This window comes from Pongo abelii, chromosome 7 (assembly GCF_028885655.2).
Source record: "Pongo abelii isolate AG06213 chromosome 7, NHGRI_mPonAbe1-v2.0_pri, whole genome shotgun sequence".
Taxonomy (NCBI): Eukaryota; Metazoa; Chordata; class Mammalia; order Primates; family Hominidae; genus Pongo; species Pongo abelii.
In genome coordinates, this window is record NC_071992.2 from 103,894,374 (window position 1) to 103,919,868 (window position 25,495).

At 33.2% G+C, this 25,495-nt stretch overlaps 1 protein-coding gene across 2 annotated transcripts in view; it reads right to left on the reverse strand.

Annotated features, from left to right (window-relative positions):
* MMP16 (matrix metallopeptidase 16) overlaps positions 1-25,495 on the reverse strand; it is a 286,190-nt gene that overhangs the window by 55,163 nt on the left and 205,532 nt on the right. The window lies entirely within an intron of this gene.

Consider the following 25,495-nt stretch of genomic DNA (forward strand, 5'->3'; position numbering starts at 1 on the left):
GATGTGCCAGTCATATGTATACTCTTTCCCATAAGCATCATCATCATACTTTGCTTTCTTTCTCTTTCTTTTTTAAGATACAATTTAGGCTTCACCTCCTCTGGGGATACTTACTTTAAACTATGCCTCCTATTCCCCCAAAGACTTCTTGCTTTTCAGCCGACTGTCCTGCTTATTCCCACAGCATACCTTAGTTCCCGTAATAGTGGTCAGTGTGCCATGGCATAGGCACGCTGAGTAGAGTGGGAAAAGGAGATGTTTCATGATATGACACAGAAAGAGGGAAAGGGTTGAGCTAGAGCTAGGGAGTATATTTTCAGCTTGGTCTTCAATCAGACATGTTCTTTCTCACCAGAATTCACCATACCACACAAAAGGAATTTCACTGGCCTGAAAGAACATAGAAAGTAGAGAAGGCTGTCAGCATTAGGAATATGATATTGAGGCCCAGCGCAATGGCTCACTCGTGTAATTCCAGCACTTTGGGAAGCCAAGGCAGGAGAACAGCTTGAGCCCAGGAGTTCAAGACCAGCTGGGACAACATAGTGAGATCCTGTCTCTACAAAAAATAAAAAAATAGCTGGGCATGGTGGTGCATGCCTGAGGTCCCAGCCACTTGGAAGGCTGTGGTGGGAGAATTGCTTAAACCTGGCAGGTTGAGGCTGCAGTGAGCCGTGATTGTGGTACTGCGCTACAGCCTAGGGTAACAGAGTGAGGTCCTGTCTCCAAAACAAACAAACAAAAAAATGTATATACATATATATCTATATCTATATCTATCTCTATATAAAAGAATGTGTATATATATTCTCTCTCTCTCTCTCTCTCTCTCTCTCTCTATATATATAGAGAGAGAGAGAGAGAGAGAAAAGAAATAAAGAGTCAATAGACTCTACTTAAAAGCTCTGAGTGAGTGCAGAGGCCTAAGTGGGAGGGAAGCAGGCAGGGGGGTTTGCCCAGGAGGGAATGTGCCATAGGGAAAGATTTTTTTTTCTTTCAAAGGAACACAAAGTTACTTGTCAACAAATTAAGTGTTAAACACCTAGGCTGAATGAGAGATTTGCTCCTAAGAGATAAGGGTAGACAGGGCAGAGAATTCCCAAGAAATTACAAAGCAAAAAACCCCTGAAAGATTCCTAAGTGACTTTGTTTCGGAGTTCAGGAACAGTTGTTGCCATAACAGGGGAGACTAATCCTCATTACCATTACCTAATTGCTTTATGCTAATATGCTCTTGAAAGCATTCCTTCTGCTGTCCCTGTGTGGCTGTGGTTTATTTACTTAAATACAGAGTTCAAAAGGTAACTGCTCTTCTTTACACTCAAGGTAAGTCCGCAACACACAACTTGCTGTGGAGTAAAATAGTGATCAAGTTCTAAGGCAGTCTTGAGGGAAGTCAGATGATCACAATCATTGACGAATGGAAAGCACTGGGTCTGTGCTACTGGGTCATTTTTATGGGTTTTACCCATGAATTACTGTTGAATACAAAAGCAATTGGAGAAAGTTCTAAAAAATAAAAATAAGTCAGCAAGTTTCCTAATCATTCAGCAAAATAATGAAGCCTTGAACAATTATGTCGATGTGATCAAATAATTTTTGAAAATCATTCTGAGCAACTGGGAATCTAAAGACAAAAGATAAATAAAATAAAATTGGTGTATAACATTTGAAACTTTGTCAATGTATAGAAGTTGAACATAGTACCAGGTGTCATTTTGGCATAAAAGAGATGATATGTCTCTTTCACTAGGCTGGAAGATCCATACATTAAGAATAACTCGAGAAGCCTTTTAAGGTGAGGAAGGATGAAGTTGACTGGGCTTTCATAGAAAAACTTTAAGGGTGTTATGGAAAAGGAAGTTAATACGTATCACACAAAAGGAAAGCACAAAATAATCTATGCTTCATAAGGCTGAAGATTATGGTGAACAGGAGGACATATCTTCTTGGTAAAAGGGGAAATAAGACTTGATGACCAGGAGGCATTCAGGTAGGATGTTGTGGGGATGCATGCTCCAAGAGGATAGAGTGGTAACTGAAGGGAAGGAATGGCAATTCTAAAAGCAACCACACAATGTGATATGAAATGGAAAGGCAACAGCTTGATGGGGCATCCAATGACATGATCATTGAAGTAGAATGTATATAAGAAAACAGGAAATGAGGGACTAAAAAGAAGAGGAAATGAAGTAATAATACATGGGGATTTAGAAGGGTCTGACAGGTTGTGCAGCATTGTGCTATGTCTAAGGGGAAGACGTTCACTTGGGGTTAGAAAAGAAAGCACTAGGGATTTCAGGAGGGAAGTCCATTACTGCAACAAGTAGAGAAAATAAAGCACTTGAGTTAGGTAGAGAAGTAAATGTTAAATAATAAAACACACATCCCAGACTGAGGTTGCTAAGTGAACAAAACAATACTGCAGATAATAAAAAAAAAATCAAATTAGGTTTCAAGCATTAAGAAAGAAAATGTGAGTTCATGAAACACATTTATATATGTGGAAAAATTCCTTTTTGCTCAATCACGTGTATATTATGTTGGGAGATACAGTGAAAAGTTCAAATGTAATTGAGAATATGTAATTTTCCCTGTATTCCTTCATGAGTAGTCAAAATAATGTGGAAGCGAGGAGAGGAAACAAGCTTATTTAGTTGAGCAAATCAATTTTTTCTCCCTGTCTTCTGCTTATATGTGAAGGGAGAAATATATTCCAATTTTTTGCAAGGTTTTAGAATTTTTCAGTGTTTCTTGATTTTTATTGTGGGGTTGAAAAAGAAGTTGCAATGGTAATTAGTTTTATAAACATCATGAATATAGATGAATCTTACTTTATGCCACACATCTAGTCCTGAAAACTTGGTTATTGATTATTGTGTAAAGCAAATACTATTTCAATTGAACTGAAAGGGAATAATATTTAAAGGAATGATATTAAAGGAATGAATCATTTTGCTTTAATTTTATAATTATTCTTCCTATGGAAAATTAAATAAAACTATTTTGTATTGAGACATTTTTAATGTTAGATATTTATGGCTCAAGTATTTTTGTGTTGAGCTACAATCAGACTGTTACTTTCTGAAAGGAAAACTGAGTCAGTGAGTTACGCACAAAATGAGTGAGTTGGTAATACCTGGTCCATCAAGTTCATCTTTCCTCTGATTGGTGTTCAAATGCATGACTAAAAATTGTCAATTCTTTGACAATTTTTAAAATTTTAACTAAAAAAATTACTTTTATATTACTGATTACAACTAAACATGTGTCTACACAATATATATCTTAAAGAGCTTTACAAAATAGACATTGTTCCATTCAATTCCAAAGCTGAAGTTGAACAACGAAAACAAGTAAAGGTGGGCCTAGGTAATACTGAAATAGCTTTTGTGGTCTGGATATGTCTCATGTGATCCAATGCATAGAAAAATAACATTGTTACTATTATTCTCATGAATATAAGCATACATATTTGAGTTCAATTTGCCAAGCTACACTAATAAAAGTAGTCAATATTGTGTCTGGAAAATCCTGGAAGGAGGAAAGTCTTTTCTTTCTCTTTCCTATTGATCCTTCAAAATGCTTTTCTGACCTACGGTAACTTAACTTGGGGGCTTAGTGAACGTTATTTTCATAGCTGTTTTCTGAAGAGTGTTTTTAAGATTCAATTACCATAATTAAATCATCAATCATTAAACAGAAGTCACTCATATGATTAAAAAATCAGATTTTCTCCTACTCCCAAAGACCAATAAAGAATATAGATCATCTACTGTTTTGCAGTATTTTAACACTATCATTCATTCTTGTTGAATATTTTTTTCATAGAAGACCAATAATACCTATTTTCCCCCAAAAGATCCCTGCAGATTTTTTCTTCCTTAGTCAGATTCTGTTATGACTATTTCTTACTAGTCAGATACAGTAGAAATTGTGACCGTGAGGACAAACACATTAAGGGAGCGGAGGTTAATGCTCTTCCATTCAATAGCATTCTGTATATTGTTCTGGTTCATTTCTTCTGGGTATAGAGTGTTGCACCATTACCTCCTAAGCCACAGAGGAAGGAACAGTATTTTAGCGTATGCCACAGGAAAAACAAATGAAAAGGTGACTAATTCATTTACACAAACACACACACACACACACACACACACACACACAGGTTTAAGATATTCTCTTAATCAATGTATTTCCAATTAAGGGATAAATTATAGTTTACCTCTTATTAGTAGTCCAAAGCTATAACTTAAATTTTTAAAAGAAGTAATCAATTCATATGTTCCCAAACACTGATAATTATTAAAAATCAATTCTCTAGATTTGTGCTGTCAATATGGTAGCCACTAGCCATGTGTAGCTACTTAAATTTAAGTTAACTAAATCTAATTTAAAAATTACTTCCTTAGTTGCACTAGCCACACTTCAAGTGCTTAATAGCAGCCTTTTGACTTGTGGCTATCATACTGGGTAGCACGCAGAGTACCTTCATCATTGCAGCAAGCTCTATTGAATAGCCTTGCTCTAGAAAATAACATTTTAGTATTTGATCAATGTTATGATTTTTTTCTCATACTTAAGACTCCTGTATGGCTAAGAAAATAAATTCAAAAATGCAGCAGTGATCCAAGACTACGAGAAAATGTTGAGTAAGATAATTCTAAGGCACTAGTGTTTCTAGAGTCAGTCTTCAGCAGAAACACTGTAACTATTGATAAAAAATTTGCAATGTTTCTGCAACTCCACTGGTGTAGTCAGCTGAAATGCTAATTGTGGTATCACAGTATCACAGGTATAGGCTCTATGGCTATAACTTCCAGAATTTTTTTTTTTTTTTTTAGAATCTGACAAAAAACATTATTTAGCTACAGGTCTAATTGGAATGTTCTTTCCTTTTATCTCTGCATTGCTGGTTCCTTTATCTGTTTAAACCTCAGCTAAAATATCACCACTTCAGAAAAGATCCTTCAGAAACTACAGTATCTTCCTTTCCACATATCTCAACTGTTAGTGTCTATCACATTACCCTGTTTAATTTTCACCTTTGAATTTGTTAATGTCTCAAATACTTACGTATATTTATGTGATTTTTTACTGTCCTTTCTTTCTCCCAAATAAAGCTCATCTTAGGAGAGAGATTTTGTGGTGCTCATTGTGGTATTCCCTGATACTAAAAGTCTGCCAGGCAAAGGCAGGCACCTTATAAATATTTATTGCATAAATAAATCAAAAAATGCATTAAATAAGAAATGAAGATTAAAGTTATTCACAGCAGAAATGTGCTTTTTTGAAATATAAAGGCATTTTTAAATTAAAAAATACATTGACTTTTCTTTCCCAATTTCATCTTTGCCATTAATATTTACCAAGTTTTATATCGAGATATAGTAACTACAAAGTTTCATATTGTATGTGTAAGTATACCATTATGAAAGTTAAGTAAAAAGTTAGCCTTTAATGGATGAGATTGACCATCTGTATCTGTAACCCACTCAACTGGTGGTATCTCTTGGTGAAACTGGGATGCATGCAAATCTATGGAAGAATAACAAAGGTATTTAATTCTTCTTAAATATTTCCAAATATTCTAAGGAAATCCAGTATAAATGGAGGTTTTGCAATGGGCAATGCAGACTGTTTACTGTTTAAGAAAAAAAGGATATAAAAAGCAGATTTTGGTCAGAGGGACTTTAATACTACCCAGGGGACTGTATGTCCTGAAAACTTAACACATGTAACAATGTACAATATCAACTACATGCTAGCAAAACACTGGGAGTATCAGGCTATCAAAAAATGATTGCTCTAGGGATGCAATTAACATTGTCTAAGTGCTTCAGAAGCCGACTTTTGATTACAATGTGGCTTATAATGCAGAATCTTCTTGAGTATAATTAATTCATATTTTCTGTGAGAATTAAAATTCTCACTATAAATTGATAAGTTGCCACTTTGGCCCATCGATCAACCATAACCAGTCTTTTGTGATTTTTGTTTGTTCAGTGATTCCTTTTAAGCCCAAATCACTGAGACAGCCTGGTCCATAAACCTAAAGACTAGATCTTGATACACAGTGACCCTGAGTACTGAATGAACTGGCCAGCCACCTTCCTGGCTATGTTTAACATCTTAAAATAGAAAGCAATTCTGATTTACACTACCTTAATGTTGTTTGGTATCCAGATTTTAGTTGTTCTTTGTACTTCTTTATAAATAACATTTTAAAATTAAGGTAATAATTACATAGATGATGGATGATATTTTGAAATAACCCCCAAGCAGCATTTTTAATAGCACAGGAGGTCATTTTAGGCTTTACTTAGATAGGTGAATTACAAATGCTGACATGTTATACCCTGTTTCAGGAGTGTCTGCATTATGGTTGAACATCAAACACAATCTTAAATGATATTTTCCTCCCTTTATTTCTATGTATATACTAGCAATTTCAATGACACTATAAATATTTCATGTTTGAAAAGTATAACTAGAGAATTTCAAGGAAACAATCTCTACATGCTATATCAGAATTGGCCCAAAACCCACACTGAATTCTCACATTAATATGAAATGCCATAACATTTATTTAGTATAAGGCGGGTCTGTCTTGGGCTTAGACCAAGGCAGAGTGTATTACTGGAAATAACAGAAAGAACTCTTTATTTTACGTATAACATAACCACATATTGTGAGTTCTTGGGAAAGTACGATAGTGTATTTTTAATGTGGGATAATTATATTCATTTCTTTTTTTCCAAACATGCTTTAGCCCTGAAATATTCTATGGTGGTTTCTTCCATATAACTCAACAGAATCCTTAACAAGTAAGAGATAAATGTTAGATAACCATAGATTCCAATGATAAATATTACTACCAAAATTATATATAGACTAACTTATAAAGAAGTTAACTATAAATATTTGAAATTATTGATAGTAATTAGAAGAGTGATAAAAAAGATTAACTAGTGATATTGTTCACTGATTTTCAAATTAACATCCTTTTTAACACCAAATAAGATGGGCTATTGCTTTCTTTGTAAAACTGTTTACTGACCATAATTATAAACATGAAGTACACAAAAGAAACAGTATCTTTCTCCCTTGTGCTATGTTCTGTCTAGTCTTTAGTTTTTGTAGCAAAGATCTAGGGCTAAAAAACCTCTTTATATTTGTAGTTTATAAAATATTTTATAAAATATTTATGATTTGCAATACGTAGCTCTCAAGGAAATTCAAGAGGCAGATACACACCAGTAATACATCTCAAAAGAAGTTATGTCTGTTTTCTCCAGCCAAAAATTCAAAAATATAATTTCAAACTTAAATGTCAGTAGTAGGAAAGTTTGTCCATTTTCTTTCCAGGTCTCATGAAAAACTGTTAGCCCCTTGTACTACAGTTAATAGGTTTTACTCTGTGTGTTATGTAAAGCCTCTCTATATGCCAACATGAAAAAGGCCTTTAAAGGGACGTCAGAGCTTCAGAAACTGCTTGTCAAAAGGATTTCAGTTTTCTTTCTTTGGCCTTCCTAACCACTTTCAAAGGCTTATTTCATTCACAGTAGTTTCTATATTATTAATGCATATAGCTTGCAACTGTAATTCAGGGTGGGCCACATGGTTACAAAATTATAGACAGAGTTGATTAGGTATAAAAATACAAGGCACCGCTCTACAGATTTTACAGTACATTAATATTTTACTACTGGCAATGCTTAGTGATATGGAGGAAAAGAAGTCAATAATTTGCTAAAAGACATTTAAAAAAAATCTATCAATGTTGCCTTGAAATTTGACTTAATTTTTTGCAAGTTTATTATAACTACAGGTAGACTGAAATGTGTGTGTGTTTTTTGTTGTTGTTGTTCTTTAATTTTTTTTTTCCACCAGCAACCTAAATAGAAATGGCATATTAGAAAGTACTAAGAGTCCTGGATTCTGGTTTTGACTCTGACCTCTGACTTTGGTCTTCTATGCATTAGGGCAAGATGCATAACTCTCATGTCTTACTTCCCCATCTGTACCATGGGGAAAGGATATCTGAATGCCTCTTTCAGTTTAGGCACAAAGTTGTAGTAAAAATGGGGGAATTGACAAGTTTCCAACTCTGCTTATACCTACTAGAAAATTCACAAGGAGCACCTATTTTATTTATAGATATTTGAAAGATGAACAATACCACTTGATTCATTAGGGAATATTGTTTTGTCAAGTGAGTTTTTGCTCTCATAAATAATACACTTCAAAACCAAGTACAGCTCTTCCACCTGAATCTATGCCTGATTATCTAATGAGCCTTTGACAATGTAAAAGTGTCCCTGACAGTACCTTCCTGAATAACCTCATCAAGTTATTAGCTGAACATTCAAAAGACTTCCCAAATCACTGATTACGTAGAATGCATTCATTTAATAAATAGCTATTTTCCACCTCCAAAAGCTAGGTGCTATGCTAGGCATTGGAAACGGAGTAGTGAATAAGAGAGTGGTATAAGAAAGCCAACTGTAACTTGTTCAAACTTTAAGCTCAAAACTATATTTTACAATTTATAACTCACAAGATTCCTGAAATATTGGCAAAGGAAAAAAGTAGTGACAATGTTGTCTGTTTACACTGTTGTGCAATATTCATTGTACAGATCTACAATCCCTAATCCACAGTTGTAAAACCCAGAGAGCTTGAAAGAAGAAAGTTGTTTATTGATTTTGGTACAAACTTATTTGGCAGACAATATGATATCAACTATGTGAGAATATTTGAGACTATTTATACCAGTTGTTAATAATATTTATAAGGTTCATTGAAAGAATATTAATGGGTTTGATTTTGAGTTATTTCCCTAGATCCTATGAGAGTATTATCGAAGATGTATTTAAAAACTGGCTGGCCTTCAGAGTTTTAGATAATAGATCTTCAGACCTGTGATTATATTTTAATAACTAATTTTTTAAAACTTAAAAAGTCTTACTTGGATACATTGGCTAATCATAACTTCAGTGTCCCTATTTCAAATTTGAATGCTGATGGCAATGGCATTATTTTGAACAAAGTTGAGGACTGTATTTCCTGCTTCTAAAATTCTTCAAAGGATCACTGCCATTTTTTTGGTCTTTCGTGTTTTAAAAATAAACAAGAGAAATATAACTACTTTGAAAACAAGAAATTTAGGTTCCTAGTCTTTCATCTGAGGCCTTAGGTATATAATTTACTGTTGGACTGAGTGTTATGTCTAAAGACAGCCCCTGTCAGGAAGACTGATTAGAAGTCTTCTCAACAAGCAATGTGGGTACTGAAGGAATTTGTTAAATATGCAACCCTCATAGGAAAGTCACACCCTCTTCTGGCAAATATTGTGTAAATATATAGCTATAGGGGGGTGTATTTTAATTTTTTTAAGGTCCCAGCCAGACTCATCCATGATGGGAAACACGAGAAAACACTCTAACATTATACATTCTAGCACTTAAAACACTGTAAGTGATCATATTTATTATATCCTGTAGACAGATTTCTCTCAATCTCTAACATTTGAGGATATGGCTCTGTAATGACAATTTCATTGAAAGAAAAGACATTCCTAGGGCAAAATCTACTTTTCCACTGTAGGTTTTAGTTCTACCTCTGCACATGTACAGAATGGGCTCCTTCATGTGGCAGATTTTAAAATATTCAATGTCACCTGTAATATCCCTTTTATTGATCTCTATTGGAAAGTCCTTATAACTTTGGTAAGAGTTTTCATAAACTCAATTAGGGAAAATGTTTTATGATTTCAGTTTAAATTTAAGTTATCTGTAAGAAAAACTAATTTTTTGGTTGAATCAGGATATTAACTATATTGATCCTCAGTATATAATTTGCCAAAGGATCTTTTCTATGTACAGATTCATGCTGCTTAAACATTCTATTAAGAATGGAGGCTAGGTGCAGTGGCTCATGCCTCTAATCCCCAAATACTAACTTTGGGAGGCTGAGATGGGCAGATGACTTGTGCTCAGGAGTTCGGGACCAGCTTAGACAACATGGCAAAACCCTGTCTCTATAAAAAATACAAAAATTAAATTAGCCGAGTGTTGGGGTATATGCCTGTAGTCCTGGCTACTTGGGGGACTCAGGTAGGAGGGTCACTTGAGCCTGGGAGGCGGAGATTGCAGTGAGCCACGATCACACCACTGCACTCCAACCTGAGAGCCAGAGCAAAACCCTGTCTCAAAAAAAAAAAAAAAAAAAAGAATGAAAACATCAAAAGACTGGGACTTGGGACGCAGGACCTCACCATCAACCCAGCCTTCCAACCTGCAAATGAAAATCAATTATGACAAAGTCCATAATTTAGTTTGTTAAAGAATTATAATTCAGTTTGTTAAAGATTCAAGGAGGCCTTATAGCTATACTTAATTTTTCAAAGAATAATTTTTTAACTAAAAAACGTGTCACTGAGTTGAAGAAATGTGAGGAATTTGGATAATGGAATTACCTAGTTAGCCAAACTGTGAGCTTAAGGGCACACTCCTCCAGATTGCCAAGTCCTGCCCAAGACTTTTGACGCCAATGGTGAGGAGTTAGGGTCCAACTAGAATCAGAGGGAAGAGTCCACACAAGGACACCCTCACTCTGACACTCTGCAAGTTTGAGAGATTCCCGAAATTCAGACTTGATAATTTCCTGGAATGACTCAAAGAACTCACTGAAAACTATTATGCTCATCGATATGTTTTATTACATGGAAAGGGTACAGATAAAATATCAGCAAAAGGGAGAGACACATTGGCCTAAGTGTGAGAAGCTTCCATTGTCCTCAGGATGTATTACTACCCTAGTATCAATGTTTGATGACATCCATGGGCTACTGCCAACTATGGTGCTCATCTGAGTTTCAGTGTCCAGAGTTTTTATTGAGTATTCATTATGTAGGCAGGATTGATTGACTGGTTGCCCACATGGGTGGACTCAGCATCTAGGTCTACTTATACCATGTGAATCACTTTAAATCACATGGTTGGTATTTCTGGGGTGGCCAGTCCCTACCCTATGATCCATTGTCATCAGCCCCTTCCCTAAACAAAGAGACTGTATCAAGTATGACATAGGTTAACTCCACATATCAGAGGGCAAAAGCTAGGCTTCCTTTAGGGGATGGCCAATTCTTTATAATGCAACAAATACTTATTTCAAGAGTAAATATTACTATTACAGATTAAAAGAATAAATGAAACTAAATACCCAGTTGGAAATTCATAACATTCATTGACTTTTAAGAAGAGAAAAAGCAAAGTAGAAAACAACTTAATTGCCTATTACGAACACCCAGCTCTAATCTGACACCTGTCAAAGAAAATCCAAGTATAATATTATGAAAATTAATTTTGTAAGTATGTAAGAAAAGCCAAAAGAAGTATAAAAGTCTGTATCTAAACAAAATTATGGCTAAACTTGCAAAAATGTTTATATGTTGATAAAACTATATGATCATTATTTTGTTCCCATTCTATGAATGATATATATGTAGATTTTTTTACACTGAGTTATTTGCCTAAACTGCCATAATTATAGCAAAATAAATTTTCCTATATTACGATAAAACCATTTTTTTTACACTGAGTTATTTGCCTAAACTGCCATAATTATAGCAAAATAAATTTTCCTATATTACGATAAAACCATTTTTGTCCTTAGAAATAAGTGATAAGTTGAAATAAGTGATATATGTATAAGGCATGTGTGATCAATTCTGCACTGGATATCAGCTGAGTGTCCTTCAATCCAAGGCTGGGGACTAAGTCCCCAAAACTGCCTCCCTCCCTCATCAGACAAGCAGTGGCTACTCTGGGCCCACAGAACTTCTGACCAACTGGCCTCAAGTTAGGTTTCAACTATCCGATCCCCTTTGGGTTTGATTAATTTACAGACGTGTCACACAGAACTCAGAGAAACACATACATTTACCAGTTTATTACAAAGGATATGACAAAGATGAAGAGTGCACAGACTGAGGTATGGGGAGAGCGGGGCGGAGCTCCTATTTCCTCCCTGGGCATGCCACCCTTCAGGAACCTCCATGTGTTCTGCTATCTGGAAGCTCTCCAAATCCTGTCCATTTGGGTTTTTATGGTGGCTTCATTATGTAAGCATGATTGATTCAACCACTGGCCATAAAATTAACCTTCAGTCCCTCTCCCGTCCCCTGAGGTTAAGGAGTGGGGCTGAAAGTCTTAACCCTCTACTCTTGTCCCCTTCTTTCCAGTGGCCAGCCCCCATCCTGAAACTACCTAGGTAGGGGCTGCCAGCTGTCAGTCAACTCATTCACATAAAAAAAGATATCACTTTGAAGATTCCAAGGCTTTTAAAAATTGTATGCCAGGGTCCAAGACCAAATACATATTTTATAATACCATAGTCCACTTGCCCAAATCTCTTTTTTGCTAGTTGTCTTCACTCTTGCCTTTTAGGAATGGGACTCTGTTCTTACCAGTTCCACCCCGAGGAACTGTCTTTTGCTCAACACTTCTCATTAGCTTGGTCCCCTACATTCTGTTCCCACCAAGTCATTCTTAGTCTATTCTGTTGGCCAGTTAACCTGGCCAGTGGAATAAAGCTTCAAGTTCTCAACATGGCATATAATATTCTTCATGAAGTAGTTCTGTTTGAGACTTTGCATCTTCATCTCTCGATTTCCTTGCCTTGATTTCTATAGTAAGCTACATTCCTTTCCCAGTGCACCATATCCCTTCGTACCTCCAGTCTTGGCTAACTTTACACCCGCACATGCAGATTACATCCCTTCACAAAAACTCTTTCCCAATATATGTGGTCCTCCTAAGTGCTCCCACTGTACTTTGTACATTTGCATATTACAGAACATAACAATGCATTGTGATGATCTAGTTACTGGTACTTTGCTAAACTATTTCTTCCTGAGGGAAAGAATAAGAGTGGCTTGGTCATCATTTTATTCCTAATGTCTAGCTATTACTTGGTAGCTGGATAAAACTTCCTTAAATTAAAGAATAAAAGCGAATGAATAAAAGATTACAGTAGTTATAAGCTTCCTGAGAGTAAGGAATGTTGTCATAGACTCCTTTGCAATCACTTTCAGGTCAGTAGAGTGCTTTGCACAATACTAATAGTAGTAGTAATAATAACACAACCATCATCAACTTCTACAACCATAACTTCAGTTGCTGAAATTCCTTGAGATCTGTTTTGTCCCAGGCCCTGTGCTAACTGCCTTTTATAGCTAATAATTTATTACTGTTTGTTGAGCTGACAAACTTTGCTATATGACAGCTCTCAAATGACATAATTTAACAAAACTCTCTGAATTAATTGCCAAATACCTTGTCACTTTGCATGATTTTAAAGTATTTCTATAATGAACAGAATCAGTTCTCACCATAGTGCCTACAAAACAGCAAAACTGTTACATAAACAAAATAAGTGGTTAGCTTGATTTACATAAGGCTATTTCCACTTGAGATTAATGCATAGTGGGCATGGATTCTTACCTAATTGGACACTTTTGCTAGCCAGGCTAAATTATATTATTGAAACTTGTCATCATAATATTGTCCAAGGACATTTAGTCAGTCTAAGGAAAAATTCCAATGAATATTTTAAAAGGTTTTGCCTATTTTATTTTTAAAAATTGGTATGGCTTCACCATCACTTAATATATTACAGTCTTCACATTTATAAAGCTTCTTTTATATCACTATATTTTGAGCTACTAAACATATATGTAACATTATTACAATAGTACATATTTTAAAAACCTACTCACAATTCCTTCACTCTAAGATTTGTCTATCTTTTCTATGCCTTGTCAATGCATGTATTTTAATAATAAAATTCGTGACATAAAATTTTATATTTTAATATTTTATTTGTTTATACATGATAATCATGTCTCATTGTTTCATATATTCTTCATAATTAATGTTTCAAATTATTTTCGTTCTATTCCATTGAGTTGGTGTACAGCCAGTGCATAATAATGCTTCAGTTAATGATGTACCGCCTACAAGACAGGTGGTTATAATGAGGCTAAAAAATTCCAATTGCCTAGTGATGTTGTAGCCATCACAACGTCATAGTGCAACGCATTACTCATGTGTTTATGGCGATGCTAGTGTCAACAAACCTATTGCGCTGCCAGTCATGTAAAATTATAGCACATACAATGAAGTGCAGTACGTAACACTTGATCATAATAAATGACTATGTTAATAATTTTTATATACTTACCATATTACACGTTTTATCATTATTTCAGAGTGAACTACTTATAAAAGAAAAAGTTAACTATAAAACAGCCTCAGAAAGGTCCTTCAGGAGGTATTCCACTGAAGGGGACAAGATGTGGAGGTAGAAGACAGTGATAAGGATAATCCTGACACTATGTAAGCCTAAGCTAATGTGAGTGTTTGTGTCTTAGTTTTTAACAAAACAGTTTGAAAAGAAAAAAAAAAATCCAAAAAACACAAAACATTTTCAATAAAAAAGCTTATAGAAGTAAAGAAGTTACAGTAAGCTAAGGTTAATTCATTATTTTAAAAACTATAAATTTAGTGTAGCCTAAGTATAAAATACTTATGAAGTCGACAGTAGTGTACAGGAATATCCTAGGCCTTCACTTTCAGTCATCATTTACTCACTGATGCATCCAAAGGAATTTCCAGTCTGCAGGCTCCACTCATGGCAAGTGCACTACATAGGTGTACCATTTTTTATCTTTTATCTCATCTTTTTTTTTTTTTTAACCTTAGCTATCATTAGGCAACTCATGACTATTATTATTTGCTATACCACTACCATATTACTGGATAATCTGGGTTTGCTTGAAAAATTTTTTCCTACTGGCCAAAAAGGTGCAGTAGATATCTTTGTTCATTTTAATTTTTACTTTATTATTTTGTGGATGAATTACCATACATGGGGTTAGTAATTGGAAAACTATGCACATTCTCCTGTTTGTTGTAACACATAGTATTGCTGTAGTTTAAATTCAAAATCACCTTTAAAATTTGACTCATTTGCTATTCATACTATCTATAGTTTCTTTAAAATAGACACGTAAACAAACACAATATAATGTTCCAAAACTGCAAAGTAGCTGAAGAAGCACAGTGATGGAAACAGAAAAATTTGGAACCAAATGTCAAGCAAATAAGTTCTAGGGAAAATTGGTTGCCCCACCATCTCCCTGTCACTTTCCTCATTCATGGTGGAGGGGAAAAGTGAATACTTGAGAAAACACTTTTCAGATTCTCAAAAACATTCTTGTTTTCAAGGGGAAGAGCCTAATTCTAGAATATGTAAAAGTGTTTCTATTAATGCCAACGATAGTATTCTAGACAAAAGAAAGATTAAAGACACAGATGCATCATTAAAATAAATCTCTGCTATTAAAGACAACATTAAAAACAACACATTTTCTTTGATTAAATGTTCAGTGAAAAATAAAACTCCATGACAAAAAAGAATAAAATATTAAAAATAATCTTTAATTTTATCATCCAGAGATAACTGTTCTTAACATTACAGTATTAGTCCTTTGAGAATTTTTTATTTATAAATCTATTTGTATATATGCAAATATATATCCACACACATGCATATATATACATGTGTATATATATTTACATGTTATGTATATATATGTATTTATAGTTACAGATTAAAATCACCTAAACTGTAGATTTCACTTTCTCTCCTACCTCTGGCTACATACATCATCATCCCAGAGACACTCAGTGTTTTCAGTTTCTTGTATCCCTTTTAGGGATAATTTGTATCTGGGTATGAATGTGTATCTGGGTATACATAGGAATCTGGGTATACGTATGTGTTCCCCAACTCCTCCCTCTTAAATGGCACGGTTTAAAAATTGCTCTGCACCTCGCTTTAAAAATATATATCTTGGAGATTCAACCTCATTCTTTAAAAATAGCAACATTGTATTACATTGGCTAAGATATGTCTAAGGCTAAGTTCCTCTTGCTGGACATTTACATTGTTTCCAGTTTTCTGTCAACAATGCTGAAATGACTGTTTATGTACACAGCCTTTGGGAGCTTTTGAGAGTAAATCTTCAAAAAACCTTTCCCAGGCAAAGATTCCTGGTGATCAAACATTTTTCTGAAAGGTAGTAAAAATGTATACTCATATTAACAGAACGACAGTGCTAGTTCCCCACATTCTCACAAATGTAAGATACTATTAAGCTTTGACCTTTGTCAGAATAATGAATTAAAAAAAACTCACTGTATTTTTAATTTGCATATACTTCTATAAGTATGTATGAGTTACTTGTTATTCCTTAAAATGTATATGCATTTCTTTATCGTCATGTAATTTTTCAACTGGGTGTATTTCCTTTTTTTCATTTATAAGCCCATTATAATTTTTAAAAGTAATACTTCCTATATGTGTATTGCTTTTCAAGTTGATTCATAAATATTTTCAGCCATCTAGAAATGTCTATATTAAATCTTATTAAATCTGTCAAGGTATTACAAATAGCTTTTTAATCCTGCACCTTACTTAGAAACAACTCAATTTCAAAGTATATATACACATAATCAAAATACAAAAGATTTTGCAAGTTTCATGGTTTAATATTTCCATTTTAAATAGTTGATCCACCTTGGAATTTGCTTAGATTTTTTTCCCTGACTCTGTTCTGCTCATTTGTCTGATCTAGTAATCTCTACATGTCATCCAATTTTAAATAAATTTGCATAACAGTAAGTTTTAAAATCCAGTAGTACAGTCTTTTGTATTTTTATACATTTACATTTTTCTATATAATCTTTTATGTTACCTGGTTAAAAACTAAGTTGCTATTTTTATTAGCCATTTTAATTTTATCAAGTCTTCTTATAAATGAATATCATAATTTTCATTTACTCATGTCTGGGGACTTTCAGTGGAATTACTTTTAATTTTTAGAATAATCAGGGGAAAGTAATTTTTTACAATACTATATATTTCATTCAAATACATGGAAATTCTTTTCATTACTTCTCTATTTTTATCTTTAAAATTAGATATTTTGTTATTCTTTAAGATTTTGAATATTTCATATTATATTTTCTCCTGAGTATTGGAATCAGACTGAATTTAAGGATGGATACAAAGAATCAAAATTTTTGTTAGAGTGAATCTTTTAATCAAGAATAGGATACATCTTTCTATTTATCAAAATCGTATTTTGGTGCTACAATAAATTTCTAACTTTTATTCATGGAAGTTCTGCACATTTCTTTATAAGTGTAGCCCTAGATGTTTTATTTTATATTGCTATTGTGTTGAGATTGTTTCTTTTTATATATTTTGGTGTTAATTAGGAGAAATTCATCTGCATTTAACAAAAAATACAAATACACTTGTTGAGTAAAACTAAAAACTATTAAGAATAAAAACAAGGAATGCAGAGGTAAGCTGTCCATAGCTTGATATATGGAAACTAATTAACTTTAATGTCTCTCTTTCTCATATGATGTCAAATATAAATATGATAATCCATGTAAAGCATATCGTAAAATTGTATTAGGTGCTTAATAGGTGTTATCTATATTATTATTCCAATATATGTGGGTGGAATATGCAACTTTTATCAATAATAAAAAATAGGATAAAGCTAGGTTAATAATTTGGGCAAAAATTAAAATCCCTGTTTGTACCTTATACCAAAGTAAATTCTAGATGAAGTATAAAGATTTAAACTGAAAAACATTCCTGAATGCCAGGTGAAAAAATATTAAAAATAATGAAGAATTCTATAAGTTCACTGGTCACACAATTAACACATAAAAATCAGCAACTCTCTTCATAAAGAAATAAGCTTTAGAAAGTGTTGGAGAAATGGCTAGCTATCTAACCAATATCTACTCCCTCTTTTTTTCCTGCTAATAAATTCTTGATGTTGTCTGAGAGAGCAATTTGCACAATTTAACATTCCTGCTCACCCAGGCATCTTTTTATCTAGGAGGGTAACATAGCCCAGTCATAGTAAGGACACTAAGCATTTGTCTATTTGCCCTGACATGATTACTGTATGTTTCAATTTTAACCTTTTTTCTTCTTTATATAATATGGAATATCTGGAGGTGCAGCATCCATGCTGAAAAACTAAGGACTGAAAAATCAATTGTGGTATGTAGGGAGTGGTGATTGATAGACCTGGGATTGAAAGTTTGGCATAAGACTTAACAATTACTATCCTGTCCATAACACTATTCATAAAACTGTCAATTACTGTCCTTTTACATGTAAGTTAGAATCTTAAAGTGTAAGGTTTCCATTCCCTAATTCCATTGAACTTATGATTGGAATAATTTTTGCTTTGTAGAATAATGTGGGAGAGTAATGCTTTTCCAATATTAAGTTTTTTCCATTCAAGCACTTGGTAAATCTCTCCATTTATTCAATTCTTTTAGATTTCCATCATTAAAGTTGTGTATTGTAAAGTAAAATTGTGTGTTGTAAAGTCTGTTGTTGCTTTTGTTTATAGATACTGTATATTAGATCCACTTAATTGAGAAATGATTATGAAGTGCTAATTGTAAATACTCTTCTAAGCATTGGGAATAGATGAACAAGACAATCAAGAACTTCTCTCATGAAGGTTAAATGCAGGGAAGACAGAGTTAGAAGTAAAAAGATTGTTTATTAAATATATATTTATTGAATGTTATGAATGTGCCAGGTTCTTCTAGTTAAGTGTAATCCAATGAGTTATTCATTTGTGTCAAAAATATTTTCATTTATATAGTCTATATAGTTATTAGATAAGTTATATTTTATTTTTTTCTATGGTTTAGGGAGTCTTTCTTAACAGTGTTAATAGTTTTAATTTTTTCTGTTGATTTTCATGGACTTTTTCAGGTAGATTATCACATAATTTGCAAATAATTACAGCTTTCACACCTATTTTATTTTAAAGATTTATACTTGTAAGACCATCTTGTGAAAGACAAAATAAATAAATGCTTTTAAGAGATTGTGAAGACCTGGGTGAATGTTTAAATAACTTCACATAATCCACAAAGCACAATGATAATTACAACATAGTTAACTAAAAGTTTAAAAAGGGAATACCAAGAATAAAGTCTAATTTTTGCTTTAGAGAAATGTAAGAGGTCAACAGTGGCACATTCACAAATGCCAAATTTGAAAGAAAAAATCAGAAAAGTGTTATTTTTTCAAAGTTCCTAAAATAAAATACTTTCCATGTGCACTATAAATCTTGAAAGGAAACTTTGCTTATTTATCTTGAATTAATGTAAAAGCATTTTGAAGCATGAATTGTGAATATAAGTCACTTTCTATGCAAAAATGTCAATACAAAAAAGATAAATTATAACATATATAAAACACAGATGGAAAAACAGGCATTTTTAACATGGAAAAGACTTGTATAATGTTGCTATGGAGTAAAAGGGTTTTTAAATTGAACCACAATTAATATAATTTCAGAAAACATTGTTGCATGATTATAGGGAATTGTCTTGCCTATATTCTAAATTTATACCAAAATAAAATGTACATAATAAAATATATACTAAATTCCAAAATATGTATATTTTGTATATGCCTTATTTGGAATTTTACCAAAATAAAATGTACATAATAAAATATATCCAAAATTCCAAATAAAGCATATATTAAACATTGCTTTATACCATTGAAAATAATTTTATTGAATCCAAAACAAGTATCCAAATATATGCTCAAAATATTTAAACTCACCCAAAAACTAAGTGACTGAAAAGAAAACTGGAAACTCAGGTGACTGAGTCCATTCTTACTAATACTTGCCTTTAATAGCTAAGAAGCCAGGAAATGTCAATTAAAACATTTAAAGATTTCAAGGAGAAATTTTAAAGCATTATTGTAAATACAAATATTTTAAAAATAAATTAATATTGACATTAAAATGCAGTATTACATACAGTTGCAGTTGCTTCCTAAAATGTGCATTAAAATATTTAAAAGGCTATGATTTTGTACTGCAGGAAAATTTTATTTAATTCTCTGCTTTCAATGTCTTGGCGATTGCTCCCTTTGGTCTTATGTGAATCTAGACCCAATTACAACGTGCTATTAATATTATCAGGACACTTCCTGGCAGTATGGAATTAAGCTGTGACTGAAAGTAATTTTCGATTACCCTGTGCTGTGTGATTTCTGTAAGTATTGTTTTGTTTGTAAAACACTTTTCGGACTCTCTGCCAACAAAATAGTTTTTCATCATTCCATTGAGTAAAGTGATATGATATGAATAATAACAACAAACTGTTTCATTCACCTCCTTTCTATCATGAGAATTATGGCCATATACTATAATTTTTATTCAGCTAAATGTTATTTAAAAAATAATTTCAAATAGTATCAGAATTTGAGTTAATTAATATGCTGAAAAGTTAAAAATGCTAAGTCTGCTTTTCTACATAAAAGCTACCATTTCCTGAGCTTCCAATACATCTGTGATGGAGTTTATTAGCCATTATGCAAATAAGGAAAGTAAGATCAGATATACTTAGCAAATATTTGTCTACTATGTTCAGGACACAGTGCAATTCAGCATAGAATAAGATAGCTACAGTCTTTGTGTGGAGCATACAGCAAATGGGATCTGACTCGAAGTCTATCTTTAATGTCAAAGAGTTTAAGGATGATCTTATACAAATGTAAAGAAAGACATACAACTATGCAACAGGAATAAGTTGTACCACTAAATTGAGAGTTGGGAGAGAATTTTTCTAAGGGTAAGAGAAAAATCCATCCCACTATATAGGGTTACAAGATGCCAAAATACATATAATCCATAGTTAACGTTTTTGAAATTCTACACATATTGCAGTTCCTTTTCATATATCTAGACCAATGTAGACCTGTGAAACGACAGTCTGGACAGAAATAGAGATTGATGAAAGCCTTCTGCTGCTCTACATACTGCAGTAGAAATCTGGAAAATAAGCGAATATTTGGTACTGACAGGGAAAGGCCTGTAGAGCCACGAGTGTTTGAAACGTTCCAGAAACAACTGGTAGGGGAAGTGTGGCTGGAGTCCTGTGAGTAAAAATGAGCAAAATAAGATAGAGGAGGTAAGATCAGAGAGGTATGGGGAAATGGGCGGATCATGTAGCCTTGTGAGCAACTGAAATAACTTTGGCTTTTATTCAAGACAGGTATTGAACAGTTTTTAGCAGTGCAGTGGTATGATTTGATGCATTGTTTTACAATGTCATTCAGTATGCAGTATTGACAACAGACTGAAAGGAGGTGGCAAGGGAGGAAGCAAAAAAACAATTTGGGGGATACTACAATAATTAAGATGTTATGTGATGTTTATGAAACCAAACCACCTTGGCAAATGAAATTGAACCATACTCTGTATTTACTTGACTATGATTCTTCGGTAGAATAAACAAGGTGGTCATAAATGAAGATGGTCATATCTAAGAATAAACAGTGTGTGATAAATGAACAGATAAGAATTAGACAAAGGAAAAAAACAAATGATATCTGCTTTGACTTGATATTTTTTGGGTAAATGATGAAATTCCTTCCTGACTCAGAGCCATGAGACTTGCTCTTCTAGATTAACTGGAAAGACATTTACTATACTTCTTTGAATACTGTTCCATGATAGCTTTGCCTCTTCAAATTAACCTTTCTAGTTCTAGTGTAAAGTACTAGCTTTTGCTTACTCCTCTTAAAGAACTGGTCAGTAATGAAAGGCAACTATCCTTTCTTTTTTGACACTAAAGGAAGTCCTGGTGCTGTATACAATTTTTCCTATTTCCAGCTTCAAAAGAATATAGTTACCACTATATGCATTCATTCATACATAGTGAAATATTGTGTACTGAAATATGTTCTGTACAACTTTGGCTAATTCTTGCCTTCTGCTTTTTTTACACAACAAAATAACTAAAATATTCAATGTTCTTATCTTGTAGTCCAAAGGTGCTTTGAGAGTATTCATTTAAACAATCAGATCTTGCTGTTGCCAGCTTAGTTACAACAGCTTACACTCTTCAAGGAGTAGTATTAAAATCACCTTTTCTAGGGTAAGGACAAAGCTTCTTTTGTTATTGTTATTTTGTTTCTCTCTTCTTTGGCATTTTGTTTTGATTCTCATTTCCTTGGATTAGGTGGTTTACATTCTCTAAAGATTATAAAGCTGAATGGCTTAAATTTTTCATGCATAAGGACAGAAGGGTGTGTGTGTGTGTGTGTGTGTGTGTGTGTGTGTGTGTGTCTGTGTGTATGTATGTATGTAAATACATATCCCACCTCCTACAGAAACACATATCTAGGTGAACTCACTTTAAATAAATGGATGCCTGGAAAGTACAATGTAAATCAAATCCTCTGAGAAGAAGCTCACAACCAAAAAGCATTAAGCTGAAAGTCCTATTATAAAGAAAGACTTCTTACAAGAAAACAAAATTACCTGATGATAGTACCTTTTGCTTACATCTAGATTTTTTTTATTTTTGGCTTAAAAATCACACATATAGAATTTACGTAAATAATACTCATTGAAATCTTTGGGCAAGGAATAACAACTTACCAAAATAAAATGCTTCAGAGATTTCATTTAGGCTGACTATCATCGTATAAAAATAATATTGGCCACAGTTTGATTATGCAATTCTTACAATGACATCCCTATTCATTAGCACTGAGCACTATGAAGGTCACGTGAACCAATTTCTGCTCTGGAGAAGTAAAAATCTTGTTGAGGAACACACTTCAATAAGAAATAATTACAGAAGACAGAAATTAATAACATGCTAATTGAATATAGAGAGTAAATATAAAAATCACTAGAGAGAATCAATCAGAGAAGATGGGACATCAGGAAGATGCTGAGGAGGGAACATTTGGATAGGCAGGATTCAAGAAGCTACCCCTGGACATTAAAATTTAGGAGAAAATAAGTGTTGATGGGCAAGGGTTGATGAGATGAAGATGCTTCTAAATTGTATAGAGTTTGTAATAAACAAAAGTAGAAAATCAACTTATACTAATAAGAGTGAGATCAAACAATGAGCAATACTAAAAATATTTGAAGAGACAGTCAATAAGGAGCAGAATATGAAAAATAATGATGTGTATATTGAAGAAATGTTGAAACGGCAGAAAGATCAGATATGGGATAATGACATTAATTTAGAAGTAAAGGCAGTCTAGACTAAGTAAGTATAGAGGAGAAATCAGGAGACCAATCAGTAGTCATTGGCACTGAACAACAGAATTCCAGGCTCTGTCATATGTAAGCGTTCTCATATCCTTCTGTGACATTCACAAGCAGAACATCTGTGTGAAGCCTTTCACCCACGTGTCCACCTTGAAGACTAGAATGTAATTTGCAAGAAAACCAAGTGTAGCCTATTTTGTTCACTGCTACATAGCCAGTGCCTAAAATAATATCTAGCCTACAGTATGAGAGCAACAAATATTTCTTGAATACTTACCATTTCAAAATATAGTTGCAAGTCTACTTTTCTTTTGAAACTTTTCTCAATTATTTCAGGTAACAAAGCAAAAAGTTTAGTGGGGAAAACATAGATTTTGGAATCAAGTAGATCTGTGTTCAGCTACTGACTACCTCTTAGAAGTGTTTCAAAAACACTTTTCTGATTTTCAGCTTTTTAAATTTGTAAAACAGAATGTTATCCATCTTTCATTGTTTTTATGAGGTCAGAGACACATAATGGTTATCCAATCTGTGACAACTAATAACTAAGAGCCAGATATCATTCAATCATGCTTTCTTTACATCTATCCACTGTTGCATATGTCTGAATTACAAGATTATCACTTTATACTAGATAGTAACATGTCTGTTTTTTCTCCCTCCACACGCAAACTTATTGCTGTACCACCCACTTCTTTAACGTGCCTAGAAATTTTGTCTCAAAATTCATTACAACTCCAATCTCAGTAAAATTTCTTGTTTGATTAGACTTCAGTACTTTCTCTTTGTTTCAGTGTCATTGCTTTTACTCTTATGTATTAAAAGTATTAATGTTCAAGTTTGTCTTCATTCCTGAAATATGAGCTCTGCAGACAGGGATGCTAGTTTCTACTCACACATTCTTGATGCCTAGGAAAGTACACTGGACACACAGATACATTCTATCAAAGATGAGATAAAAACAAAAAGTATGAAATTATGTGACAAAACGTTCACTAGGCAAATGGATATTACAAAGAACAAAATGCCTATTAGAAGATGTTAACTTCCAGAGAAATTACTCTTAGAAAGAAAGCAATAATTCCTGGAATTACTGACAAAATGAAAATTGGGCAATTTTAGAAACTCTGTCCTGTCAGGGATTTTGATAAAGGAATTCAAGATAACCTCAGAGTTTAGGGAAGCAGGCCTTACTCATATTTTTTATATACCTGTTTTGATATTGAAAATAGCAGCTATTGCATTCTACTTGAGAGTCTGATCCATGCACTTTTTATCAGTTCCTGATTTCAGGAACCAGTGATCACAGGACCTTATTTTGTTAGTCAACAGCACTTACTAAACTTTTACAATGTGCAGCAAAGAGGCTGTTGAAAGCGATCACTAGATATGAAGACACCAGGCTCCTCTGAAATCAGCAACCTACTTAGACAGACAGGAATAATGAAAAAATAATGTACCCAGAGTCAATTTCACATCATATTCTCAGATAAGGTTGATGCTTTGGTGTTATTATTATGATATCAAGGTATAAAGCCTGCAATGTTGAAATTCTGCCAGCCCTTCAGTTTTCATCAGGTGTCTTTGTAGAATAAACAAAAGGTTGCACTTTGAGTTCATTTCAACTAGTTGCTGTGGGCTTAGCCACAATGAGTAACAATATGAGTAACACAGAGTAACACAATGAGTAACAAAAGTAAGATTTTCTTTACTCTTTGAATCTAAGTTTATTAAACTACTTGAAATAGAATGGCAATATCAAATTACGTATTACAGGGCATTTATAGAATTCAAAAATCTATTCATGTGCTTGAAGAAACACACTGATTTTTTTCCTGGAAAGCATAATGCTTTTATGTATATTATATCAAATCCAGATCTTATTTTTCAATAAAGAAAATAGAGTATTTTAGTTAAAATTATATGAAATCTGTATTTTTAAATGATAGCTTCTGGTAGACAGAAAATTACATAGACAGTATGTAAGTAGAACAGCATTGGATTATTTATTGATTTATGTCCACCAAAACTGAGAGCTCATTGTTTTATTTTAAAATAAATAATATTGGCAAAATGTGGCTCTTTTAATACTCTACTGCCAACATACAAACTTACTTTCTTAATCTTTAAGACTGGCTTACAAATACTGAGGGGAAAACTATTTTTCAGTATTATATTCACCTTCCAATATCACATAATTTACTTTTGATATACTGTTCATTAGTGTTATTTTCTGAGACCCCAACATTACAAGTATTTTTGCAAATGTAAAATTAG